Source organism: Trachinotus anak, unplaced genomic scaffold (genome assembly GCF_046630095.1).
Source record: "Trachinotus anak isolate AG129_WGS33_773 ecotype Australia unplaced genomic scaffold, CSIRO_AGI_Tana_v1 ptg000001l, whole genome shotgun sequence".
Classification (NCBI taxonomy): Eukaryota; Metazoa; Chordata; class Actinopteri; order Carangiformes; family Carangidae; genus Trachinotus; species Trachinotus anak.
In genome coordinates this window covers 12409450-12423286 of record NW_027273852.1, presented here as the reverse complement: position 1 = coordinate 12423286, position 13837 = coordinate 12409450, and positions in this window count along the sequence as shown.

The following is a 13837-nucleotide window of genomic DNA, read 5'->3' as shown; positions in this document are numbered from 1 at the left end:
TTAACGTCCAGCTCATCTGCAGCAGTGACCCCACCCAACCACAAATCAGAGCACTTCTGCCTGCATATGTGTTTCAACTCTAAACCATTTCCTTTTGGTCATTCTCCCTCCCCCAACATGTGTTTTTCTTCCTTTACATGTATATATGTACTTTTTCACAGTCAGTTTGCAAGATAATCAACCTCGATTATTTTTTGACGTGATCTTCGCCTGCAGTATCATGTTCTCAATCTGACAGACAGAGAATGTTTTTCAAAACAAAAGATTTGAAACTTCCTGTTCAGATAGGACACTGATCAGCAGAAAGTTTGCAGAGCTCACAAAAAAATGCTGTGTGTGTGTGTGTGTGTGTGTGTGTGTGTGTGTGTGTGTGTGTGTGTTGAAAGAACCATTATCCAACAAACTTACCAAAAAATTGCTCCATATTTCTTGTTATGTTATAATGGCCAATGTATCTTAATTCATCTACATACCAAATTACTCTGTTTTAATAAGAGTCCCTTGTTTTTATAACAAAATATGAAAAATCAAGAAAAGAAAAAGAAAGTCAATGCCCCAAAAGACACTATAGCCTAAATGAATCATATAATTTGATTGATGTCGGCATGTAGCAATTTGTTTATGGGTCGCATTTGTGTTGTTTTGTAGGACTGCGTGAGGATGAGGCAAATCTTGTTTAAACCGAATAATATGATCTATAGCAATAACAAGCCAAATGGCATTATAACATGAAAAATATAAGAATTTAAAAGAATCTCATTTTCTCGTCATAATTAAGACTATTATTTTGGTTTTCATGTTTGTTTGTTTTTCATTTCTTTTACATAGTTATTTCTTTTGTGTTGGAGACATAAAACTGATTTCATTTCATCTGAAACATGAGGTTGGTATTGTTGTAACTAACTGCAACTCTATCTGTTATCTGTACCATTTACATCATGTTTGCATATGTTAGCCCATAAATGGATTCTCTGCCAAACCAAGCATCACTTTCCTCTTTTCAGTTTCCTGTTTGAACCATCTGTAAATCTACTTCCTTTGTGGCTTCCTGCCTAACTGGAGAACCAATGACGAGCTCGTATACAAATCTACCCTGACTTCAAGCCCTGAGAGAGGTTGTGTGGGGCGGTTGATGAGCAGATGGGAAAACAGACAGTGGTAAATGACTAAGGGTGACCAAGATGTGACATATGACCGGGTGAAGCAACAAAGCACCAAAGGCCGTCAGACAAAGATCTGAATGTGTGGTGAAGTCATGTGTGGGAAAGGAGGTGGGGGGGCACAGACAGAAAGGGGGGTGTGAGAGTCCTAAATGAAGAGACAATAAAAGGGAAAATGTTGGGTTGGAAAGTTAGGAAAGGATGTGTGTGAAGTGGAGGGGCTTACTGCCGGTGCCATGGGGTCAAAACAAAGACTCCCACTTCCAAATCATGGATCTGGTGGTAAAATTATTAGTCAACTAACAGAAAATTAATCAACTCATCAATTTTGATTATCTATCCATGAAGCAAAAGTGGTGAATATGTTTTGGTTCCACCTTCTCAGGTTTGATGATTTGCTGTTTTTCTTCACTCTGTATTATTTAAAATTAAATATCTTTGAGATCTGGATTGCTGGGTTTGGATTACATAACGTTTGGAATCTGAAAAACTCTGTTTTTTTAGTTTTAGGCATTGCTTAGAGATGACACTGTCAACCAGTTTGTTAGTCCCCCACTTTGGACTGACAGACCTGAAAAACTTTTGGATCCATTTTTATGGAATAATCATGTTCCCTTGAGGATAAATGAGATGACTTTAGTGATTTTCATGTAGTGCCACATCAAGGTTGAGATATATTTATTTGTTTATTTTCCTAATATCTCAACATCTGAATTTCCATGAAATTTGGTACAAATGTTAAAGTTTTAGTTTGTCCAGCTCTTTTACTATGGCCAACTAAGTATATAGTCACATTGTTGCTAGCATGGCTGTAGACTCTTAGTCTTTTGTACACCACTTTTTTCCATTTCATACACTGAATGATTCATCAGTTTATCCAAAACAATCATGGTCAGGCTTATGAAAATATCCATAGCAGTTCTTAATCATAAACTTTCAGTGTCTAGCCATCAGAGTATTTGTAATGGACAAGAAAACAACACTGAATTCACTGATCAGAAATGACAACATCACAGAGAGACTGCAGAAAGAGCTCACATTAAAATAGTGGCACAGCAGATACATGTGGAGTCAGAGACAGTGAATGATCGATGCAGTGAGACGGATAGGACAGATGGAGAGAGACGAAAAAGGAGAAAGGATGATAAATTACTTCCATTTACAGTGGGAGCAAGACTTCCTTTTGGAAGACTTCCCTGTGGGTCTGAACATATGAGGCCATCTCCTCTGTCCTCCTTTGGTCTCTGACTATCTGTCTATGAATCAATTTAATTTTGTCTTTTTAGAGGAAAAAAGATCCTGCTCACTGCTCTTGTTCAGCATCACAATTCATTCATCATCATTAACATTTTGGTCCCATTACGCCTGATTTCTTTTAGTCATGATCTATTTTATTTTGTCTTTGACTTTTTTTCTGTAATGTGTTAAGGAGCCATACCAGTGGTTTTAATACAGTAAAAACACTCAGCTTCTGGGTGTGTTATTTAATACCATAGTAAGTACAAATATTATATGCTTTGCATTACCACCAAAGATTTCCCAAAATAGACCATGTACCCTTCAGCCACTGTTTGTCATTAATTTGAGAATGCTATGAAAATTATCTTGCAGAGACTTGAAGCATGCTTGAGATATGTTAACAATCACTGAACATTTCACATTTTATTTTCTTGTTATTTTCGAGTTGCTTGTGATGCAACTGTGAGCAAAACTGCTTTAGGGCTACAACACTAAAGACTGGAGAGATGGCTGATGTAAACGAGCCCTTTTAAAGGGATAGTCCAGCATTTTGGGAAACACAGGTAATTGCTTTCTTGCTGAGAGTTTTCAGACTCCAGGAAGTTACTGCACCCAGGCAAGAAATAGTCTCATACATAACTGCTCAAAACTGCTCATTCTTATTTTTACTCTTCATTTTTTGCCCAGATTAAGCAAACAAGCCAACATGTGCATTGGTGAGCTTTAAAGGTGTATTGGATTTTGTTACCTGGGGAAAGGGCCAGACTAGCTTTTCCCAGGCTTTGTGCTAAGCTAAGCTAACTGGCTGCTGGCTCCAGCGTAACACTGTTCAGAAACTTCTACATTTTAATATGTATGTATTAATAAGACTGATAGACTCTAGACTTTTCTGTCATTGTGGTAATTCTCAAAAGGAACTCTATTAATCTTAAAAGTAATATTGAGGTAAACTGCATGGCAGAGTCTAGCCCACACCGGGAACCTTAAAAATATGGAGTCTCAAACCCTTCAAATCAGTGTTGCAGTTCAACAACAATAAATCTTATTATAAAAGGTGTTGTCCACATTTGTTGCAAAGGCCAAAATAGACAATTTATTTTATGTAAGAAGGACTGGTTAGTCAGTTCACCATTTTGGTCCAGACTGAAATATCTGCTGGACATGAGATTTTGTACAGCTATTCATAGCACTCAGATGATGGATCAAAATGACTTTGGTGATCCCAAGAACACACAGGACTCAAATGTATGATTCAAAGTCACCAATAAAAAGTTAAAACACCTTGATTAAAAGGTAATGCAGGCAAGAGCAGGGAGGAACTAGGAGAGGGAGCAAAGTCAATAGCAAAGTAATGAAAGACCAGGCAAAAATGGAGCTGGTAAAAGCCACTCCTAAAATAAGCAGGACGTCAATAATGGGCAGACAAAACTAGCAGGGACAAAAAAAAAGGCTGGAAAGCTACAACTGGGATGATATGATGTACAATCTGGAAAGGTGAAGGAAGAAATGGACCATTATATATACTAAAGAGCTAATCAGGGAATGGGGGACAAATTGGGGGAATCATGTGACTGGAACATGGGAAGAACTCTCGTAAGTGCAGGGTGGGAGCGAGTGCCGTTGTCTAAGATGACGAGAGAGTTGGTGATTATGGCAAAGGCAGAGATTACAAACGAATAACTGAAAGAACCATGACATGGTTTGAGTGAAATGACTCAACAACCACTAAATCGATTTCTAAGAAATTTGATACCTATATTAATGCCCTCTTCAGAATGAACTCTCTGACTTTTCATACAGCACCATCATCAGGTCAAAATATACATTTCTCCAAAACTTTGGTTTACGACCAAATCAGACAACATTTCCTCAACTGCACTTTGTGCTTGGTTTTAATTAGCAAATGGTAGCTTGTGAACTAAAATGGTGACATTGGTGAACTTTATACTTTATAAAAACATGCACATTAGTACTGTCACTGTGAAAATGCGAGCAGGCTGATGTTAGCGTTTAACACCACTGTACAATCACACAGAGCCACTAGCACAGTGATGGATTCTTACTATTGTTGATTTGTCAATAACACAACTTTTCAACAACCAGGCCAAAGCTTTCTTCATTTCCATCTTTTTCTGCCTGCCTTCGGCTCTGACCTTCAGCATGCACCTGCACACAATAGAAGCTTTATTACCTGGAGACACACTGTACACTACCTGCACTGCCTCTTTTGCTCAGGATCATCCTGTTATTTTTGCAATGAAATATTCACGCATACATTGTTTGTGGTGCTGGTGGTTTTTGAATGAAATGTGCAGTTAGTCTAACTTCGGCAGCTTGCAGATTATGCACAATGCATCTGAAAACATCATAAACTCAGTGATTCAGTGGCATATTCATTACTTTTTTCTTCCCTGGATGAATAGCGGGTACAGTGAGAGGGGGAGAATGTAATTCCTTTGGGCAAACATTAATTTTCTTGCTCTCCTTCACTCCTGTAACACGGGTTGTAGACATAACACACAATTCTGATATTTTCCTTGGTTCGATGGATTTCTGCCTGCGCTGCAGAGGAGTCATAAGTCTGGTAGTGCAATCAGCAGGAGAGGTGAGAGAGACAGGGGAAGAGAGGCACCAAATCTCACTGATATTCTTGAAGACAGTGCCAAATGCTCTCCTCAAGGGCTAGCTATCTATTCTCTACCCGTATGCTGGTATATTATGAGGGAAGTTGAGGTCTGCAAGCTTGCACAATGAGCTGAAAACAGTATTAAATGTAGTGAATAAGCCAGGAAGCAGAAACCCCACTTAAACATAAACACTGTTGTCTGGCTATAGAAATTTTAGGTTTTGTATGTCAAGTAGTTTGTTAATTTGCCATTAAAAAGGTTAAAAAAAATATGTTACCGTCTATAATGTGGGTGAGAAACACATGTTCAAGTAATGTATTAACTAACACACATGTCTGGGTAGCCTACTGTTCTGCTTTCAGCTGTCCCCCCACACCTTCACTGTTTTGGTTCACTCCCCAGATAGCAAAATAAATCTGGCCCATACTTGGGCCACATGCTTGCTTTCTTCTGGCCCAGTTTACGCCCTGTTCCACAGCTTGAATCTGGCCCATATACAGCATGATTGTCAGGTGCTTCTACCACATCTGGACCAATTCTGCACAGAAAATCTAACACCAATACTGGAAGATAACAGCCAGAATCTGCCCAGATGTGGAAGTATATGGGCCAGACTTGGGCCGAGGATCCAGGCACATGTTGGGCCAGAAGTTAAATCGTGTTATCTGTGTTTCACGTAGCATCATTTTCAGCCGCAGCAGGCAGCTGTTTTTAGCGGGATAGCACTTAACGTCTAGCCAGTGAACATATTGGAGTGTATAGTGTTGAGCAGCTAAATAGCCGGAAATTTCCCTCAGGGGTGGAGACCAAAAACAGAGCTGAAAGAGAGTGAATACTGGACTTAGTCACAGACATAACTCTAAAATTAAAGATAATGTTGCTGTGTAACTGCTGGATGTGTAGATAAGCAACTGTTTGCTCAAAGGTATATCAATAAATAAAAAGATTAAAGAATTAAAGAATTTCAACAGTTAACTTTCATCCACTGTTGATACATTTAGTGTTAACTAGACACACATTGTGAACTCTTATATCTAGTGCCTTTATCATTCTTTATTAGCGAGAAACAGGAATTTATGATAGATCCTGCATTAATTCTTGCATTTAATCATCCTGGGTATTTTTTACTTAAACTGTGTTTTGTTCCCTCATCAAAGGATAATCATAAATACATTGTCTTCTCAGCAGTTTTTTTAATCTGTCTTCTGTTTTCATTCGCAACCAGATTTGACTTTGTTGAATTTGTCACTATCTCTGGCTAAGTTGTTCTGCCAAGGTCACTCAGGCTGATGAGGAGGGAGCGCGCCAGGAAGACAACACCACTCACCGAGACAAGAGGTCGTAATCAGAGAGAGCGAAGCTATAATCAGGCCTAGATCTCTGGCAGAAAACAGACAAAGCATGATAAAAGAAAAAAAACATAATCATAACAAGGAAGCAAGAAATTTGATAAAAATATATCTGAAGTAAAGTCTTTAATCATACGGGGAGAAAGGAACAAAGGAGAGCTATATGGATCAGAAATTAGAAGGAAAAAAAGCAGAGTACAGACAGAGCGGGAGAGGTGGACAGAAAGAGGAGACAGAAGGCGGGATCAAGTAGATGGAGAGGTGCAGGGTAGTGGTATTTTTAACATGTTCTAATCAGAGCCAGCACATCAAATGTGGCCTGTTGCACAAACGCCCTCTCAGTTAATCAGAGCGAAGAAATACAGAGAAAGTTGGTTATTGATGCCAGAACAATACTGTGGAAAGCCAGACTCAAATATGCTGAATAAAGAAGAGGATTTGGTGTGTACAGCATACGGAAATGAGGACAGAATTGAGTAAATTCTCCTCCTTACTTAAATCTTTTCCACATGAAAGGTTCTTCCTGTCGACTCAGGGGTTTAATAAGATGGGGGGGGGGGGTTGTTTTCACCCCATCTCGTCTTCAGCCAGCTCACTGGGCTGAGGAGGGCTGAGCAAGAAAAGAGGGAGGAGATGAGTTGTGTCTGAAGGCAGGCGGGGCACGGATGGACTCAGGAAGGATAAAATCAGACTGTCTCCTTCATGTTTGCTTGCTCACTCTGCTCACACTCTTCACCGTATAATCCTGGCAGGTGGGACTGTCCTATCTGACAACTTTAATGAATCCCAGCAGATTAGTGGAGACAATTATTCTAAATCCAACGAACACTCAATTCAACCTGGTCCTCTTTTCTTTCACCAATCAGCTGCCACAAATGGAAAAAGTGTGTGCTGTTCAGGTCGCGTACAAACGACTTCATGTCATTGCAATTCCCCGGCAGGCCATGTATTTGAATTACAGCATTGTTTTGAAAATGCATCCAGGAGAGTTTCGGCCCCTGCCTGTTTTCTGTGACGAACAAATAGCTTCCTGTGCCTTTTTATGGCTTTGATAAATATTCATCTTGCTGATGCCTGTGTCCTGCTGCAGTGCAGTGTGTTGCAGAGCTGAGCTGCGAGGGATATTGATGAGCTGTGGGTCTGAGGATGCTCAAATCACACAGCAATCAGGCCTCATCATGGCTTCTGTGGCCAGATGATCAGTGCAGGCTTAACACTCAGCTACAGCTCACGTCCTTTCTTCAACAAGGCATGACTTCACCCAGCCATTATCCGGATGAAGCCACACTCAAAGTGGTCGTCGCTTGGTGTTTCACACACTGATGGGATGCATTGCGATGTTTTCTAAGCCCTGCTCAGGGAACAGAAAGTCTAATCCAATACAGAGGCGTTCAGTAGCATCCAGCGAGTGGTGGGGCAGTGCAGCGGCTTGTATGCACTTACACTCTTCCAGCCAATTAAATCAGATGGGGGTGGGATTGTGAAAGACTTCAAATGTGTCTTGGGGGCTGGATAGTGGAAGTTATTATCCAAAGAATCATGACAGGAATTCAATAACAGGCTTTTGTCCTATGAAATTTCACTCTTCCCATAAGGATCCTTCTGTCTCTGCATCCCTTTCCCCTCCCTCCTCTCTCACTATCCCTCTGCTTGTCTGGGGGGAATGAGTTAAAAGCATAATACTGGGAGTACTTGAGTGCTGAGGATTCCTCTTGAATGTTAAACAGTCTTATCACATAGCACACTGCAGCACAGGATCTAAGGTACTGATGGGCAGCAGGGAGCTGAACAGACATCTGACAAGACTTTATGTTATACATGTTCCATTTGAACACAGCCTACAGGCAGCTTGGTTATTATTTTGGTTTCAGGACATTTAAAACATACTTTATTGATTAGCATATTTTAATTCTCTGTGTTTGAGGCAGCACTGCAGACAATAGAGTTCATGTATTGTTATTGCTTGTGAATATAAACCTACATAAAGAAAAAATATATATATTTACATTGAATTAAAAGACTGTATACCAGAAAACTAATTTAGCTTAAACCACTAGAAATCTGAAGTTCTACACAGCTTTCAGCAGCTTAATAGTTCAGTGTACTGTATTGGTTCTCTGGCTGCACATAAACTGTGTGATTGAGTGTGATGGCTCTCACAAGCCTCAATATAAAACTGTAAACAAGCTTACAGACAAATCAAGTGGAAAAGGTGAAGAAGTATGTGGTGAAAACACAGCACCTAGCAAGCAAAAGCCCTCAATATTTTCTTCACACAGAGCAAAGGCAGACCAAAAGAGCAGAAATGAACATGAACATGCAGGGAATATATGATGTAAATCATGAGCAGCAATTGTCTGATAATTAGATTGCATTTTTCCATTTAAATTCACCTCATTCATTCACTATGTTTGAATCACCAAACAAAAACTTGCAGATGTAGACTGTAAAAAACGGAATTCCCTGCAGACTGGACCAGACATTATGCAGCTTTATACAAATGAGGAGGGAAGTTTGTGAAGTTGATTAAGTGCTGTGTGTTTCTTAAAATGGGATTTTTTGCATTGCATCTATGCATTGATCATAAATAGTAAAAAAGTTAATCACTATATAAATGTGTGATGCTAATCATTTTAAAAGCTACATTTAAATGACAAAATACATATCAGACTTTTACATCGTGCACACGTTTGACGGTTGGTTTGATGGATGCAGTCCGGACTTGTCTTTGCTCTATATTTGCATCCAGACTATTAATGTATGTTGTATTAGCCTGTGGGGTTACACTTTACATGAACCTATGAATAGTGTAGCTGCAGTATAAGAACATTTGTATATATTTATTAGTGTACAGTGTTTGTCAGCAGTTATAACTTGTCCTATGAGGAGATATTTTATATTATTACAACCGTATTTTATTATATAGCAGCCTCCATTCATTGGGGCCTACAGGAGCTATTATAGGTGTTGACAAATACATGAATGAATATTTAGATCTGCTTGCAACTACTAAAGTGAAGCAGCTTTTTTGGCCTCTGATAAAAATCAGACCTATTGATTGGATTTTATGACCAATTTGTTAATAGTGGAGAGTGTTTTGAATACATCTACTGTTAACAAACCTACTTGGCATTCAGGACACAGATATAATTTAATGCTTTTAAATTACAGACTTTCACACTGATCACACAGAGACTCACATACACACATCCACGAAACCTTTCATCTGTATAACACTCTGCCTACACTGTTCCTATCTGAGCTCAAATAAGCACAGCGGTGCTGTAGGAGTCAGTCCTGACCGATTGCTTGTGCAGGAGGACAGGACGCACTGTGTGTGTGTGTGTGTGTGTGTGTGAGTGTGTGTGTGCACGCGCATGTGTGTGTCATGGCAAAACCATTTCCATCCTGCTTCTGTTCTAATTACACCTAACAGCCTTGTCAGTGAATGATACTTAATGAGAGCACAGTTCAGGCTGCAGACAGAAAACAGAGAGTACAAATAGCAAACTGTCTTTCTGCTTCCCTTCACACACACGCACGCACGCACACACACACACACACATACACACACACACACACGCACTCATGCACACGCACACACACAGCAGGACCCTTGGTATTGTAAGAGAACCACAGTATAAAGATTTAATGAAACTGCAGGGGATGTCGTCTGGTGGGGTTTAAATGTTTAAATGTTGCTATTTCTAACTGCGAAAGCGGGAAGAGACAGTTTCCTGTGGTAATCCCTCTGTCAGTGGTCTTCTTCCTGTTCCCTTTGCCACAACAATTTCCCTAAGGCATAACTACATCGATGTCTGTATGATGTAAGTTTTGCATAACCCAAGAGCTGCTAATGTGCAGGGCAATGGGAGCTGCAGAAGTGCAACAAACTGGGAGGCAGAGGGGGATGCAGGAATAACACCAGAAACAAAGAAACAAAACTCACAAATAAAACTGTTAGAAAAAGATTTTTCTAGCGGAAAAATTGTCGTTAAAAATGAAAAAAGTTACTTAATCCCTGAGGGTGGTGCACCGTGTGGTGTGAGCATTGTGCCACCTGCTCATAGATGCTCCTGGAGGTTTTCAGGGGAGCTCAACTCACAGAGTGCATTGAGGGTAAGACTCCAGCGCCAAGCAGGACAGGAAGGAGATGTCTTGGAGGAAACCTGGCTTGAGGCTTAATTTAACATGTAAAAAACAGTGGTACTGACACAGATTTCATTTGACAGCCACCGCCCACTCACACTCAACTGCTCTCTCTCTCTTTCCCTCTCTCACTTATTTTCACACTCTCTCTCCTCTGTTGCTATCTGACAGATACACACACATTTACAAAATGTGATATAACAGCCCCCTGGAGCTGTAATCCACAGCGGGCATCCATAAAGAAGGCCTGTTAAGATGTTCAAAGGAAACCACAAAAAATGGCTGTAGCGGGCAGTTGAGCAGTGCCATTAACCAGCCACCAGATCTGGATGTAACAGGGTGTGTGTATGTATGTATGTGTGTGTGTGTGTGTGTGTGTGTGTGTGTGTGTGTGTGTGTGTGTGTGTGTGTGTGTGTGTGAGCGTGTGTGTGTGTGTGTGTGTGTGTGTGTGTGTATGGGCTTGTTTTATTATATTCAATTGGTCTCAAAACTGGAAGTCCACTGCACTTTTGGTGTCTAACAGCTTTTTAGGGACTACAAATACCAGTGTGCATTTGGATGGCTCTGGCTCAGGTTGTCTTCTCAATGTAGATTCTGCCATACAGGCAGGGTCAAAGGTTACAGTTAGGCATTCAGTTGTGATTCAGGTTAAGGTTAGGGTAGGGGGCTTGGGAATGCAATATGTCAATGATGTAGTTTCCCAACAAGACTAGGTCAAAGCCTTTTATATGGCTGGACCGCCTATGGTCAAATCCTGATTTTATAAATGCAATGTCATCTGACATAATCACAAAACTATAACAGAAATCAAAGAAAAAGATTGTGCTGTGATTTCAGCTGTATTTACTTACAAAATGATCACTCAGAGAGAAAGTTAGAAGAGACAGACTCTCTTTCTTTTTTTAAAGTTATTTTTTCAGGCTTTCGCCTTTATTACAGTCGGCTGGCAGCAAAAGGCCACAGGCCAGACTTTAACCCAAAGCGGCGCAGCAAGGACTAAGCTCAAATGGCATGCACTCCACCAGGTGAGCCACCAGGGCGCCCCGAGACAGATCTTTCCTATTTTGTCTTTCACACAGAGCACAGCCTCTGTCTGGGATGCACAGCAGTTTAAAATGTAGTTCCTTCCAACTCCAGAACATAACAGACTTTTATTAGAGGCAGGTTTTTCTTTATATCAACCTCCTTCGATTCGATATGTATAATTGATCATCATGGCATTTTAGTGCAACACCTCGTTTTCAGTTGCTCCTGTTTGCCGTGTTAAAGTTACTGCATTACATGTTAATGCAAACTCAACACTTCCTGTAATCGTCTAAAATTTAAAGCCCTCTAGTGTTTCAGTGAACAGAAACCCTTTTTTTCTTAACAGGACGTTTATTTTAAAATGCTGCAGTGAGTGTATTGTCTCAATTCTGGTTGCTGGTGTTTCTGTTGTTTACATGCTATTCAGATCTGCTAGTTTCTTTAGCTTAGCAGAAACCAATGACTTCTCTCTCTCTCTCTCTCTCTCTCTCTCTCTCTCTCTCTTTCTCCCTCTGTCCCACTCTCTCTGCCTCTCTGTCCTACCTTATGTTATTCCTTTAACTCCTTTAGCAATAATGATACATGTAATGAAATTAGTTTTGTTTGCCATAATGGAGGTGAGGCTCAGTGTATTGGAAGCATTCCTCCACTTCCCTGCAGTTCCTGAAACCAGAGTGGCTCGGTAGACTGCCTATATGGGTGTAGCCCTAAGGCCCCAGCCAGCATCCATGCATGGTCCTGTCATGTACCAGGTTTATACCCAGTGAAAAAAATCTCTAAATCTAGTGGCAATGCACCAAGTTGGCAACACTTCAGGGTGTAAACACCCCCTAACAGAACCTGTTTGCACCACAAGCTCCAGTGACAAGGCACTTGAACGACTAGTGGTGGTGGAAATATAATCATTCACTCACTCAGTCAGTTAGTCAGGGACATTCCAGATTATAGGGCTTGTGGTCCAGCCAAAAAGTCTCTCTCTCTCTCTCTCTCTCTCTCTCTCTCTCTCTCTCTATCTCTCTCTCTCTGTGTGTGTGTGTGTGTGTGTGTGTGTGTGTGTCATTGGGTTTATCATTTGCCATTTGGACACTTTCAGTTACAGACGTCATAAAGCCAACCGCAGCAGTAAACTGCAGTGACTAAAGGTCTCTTTATGGAACTCTGTGGGTCTGTATGCTCTTTTAACTGTTTACTGTCAACTGCCTCATTTGCATGTCTGACAAATTCTGTCATCTGTATGTGCTGAGGTAAACCCACGCTGTGTCTGAGACTGCTCACTACAGACTGTACTGTCAGTTTAGTCCCATAGAAAAAGTGTTCCAGGGTTGGCCAAAGCAAAGGTGGACAATAGGTTTTTACAGAAGTGCCTATTTGTTCTTACAGTCAATGGTGGAAGGTGCATTTACTAGTACATTTTATACATATGTTTTATAAGTATGTTACTTCAGTACGGTTTTGAGGTAGTTGCACTATACTTAAATATTTCCAATGTATCCATTCATTTAATATAATCTTTTTTTATTGATTTTTGAACGCATCCTCACTTTTCTTTTTATGCCTTAAACTTTTGCATAGTACTGAAAAGTAGAGTCCCCACATACTCACATGCATGTTTCTGGTTGTTCTGGTTGATTAGACCTTCTAAGGCTGGATGTGTGCAAAGCTCTGCAGGAAATTACCAAACTGCAGGTGATAAAAGTTGAAACTTGTTCTGAAACAAACTAACAGGAAATGTTTAACTCAGTACAAAGTCCCGAGGTCTAATCAAGCAAAATATCAGTGTGGGTGGATCATGGTTATGCACAGTCTTTGAACTACCAAGCTGTCATGATACAGTCTGAACAAGCTGCATTAAAATCATCAATAATAATATTTCACTGCTTTTACTTGTGATGTGTTAAGTTAATTTTGCTCATTATGCTTTTGTAGTTTTAATTAATAAATGTGGGACTTTTATTTGTACATTTTTATTTTGTAGTGTTGCTATTAAAGTTAAGGCATCGCTTATAAAGTTAAGGTTCTCAGACTTCCTCCATCGCTGAATACAACATCATTGATAACCGCAACTGTCAGTTTACAGCAGCAAAACCACAGCAAACAATAACTCCATTTTCTAACAGGTTCATGAGAGCACAGAACAAACTGAATGATGACTGGATGACTACTTAAGTACGATCATATTATTGCAATACTTTTAAACTTCAACAGGCATTGTCATTTGCTATAATCATTGCAGTTCATATTGAGGATACGTTTTTTTCACACAAGTAACAGGCTGGGTAACAACAT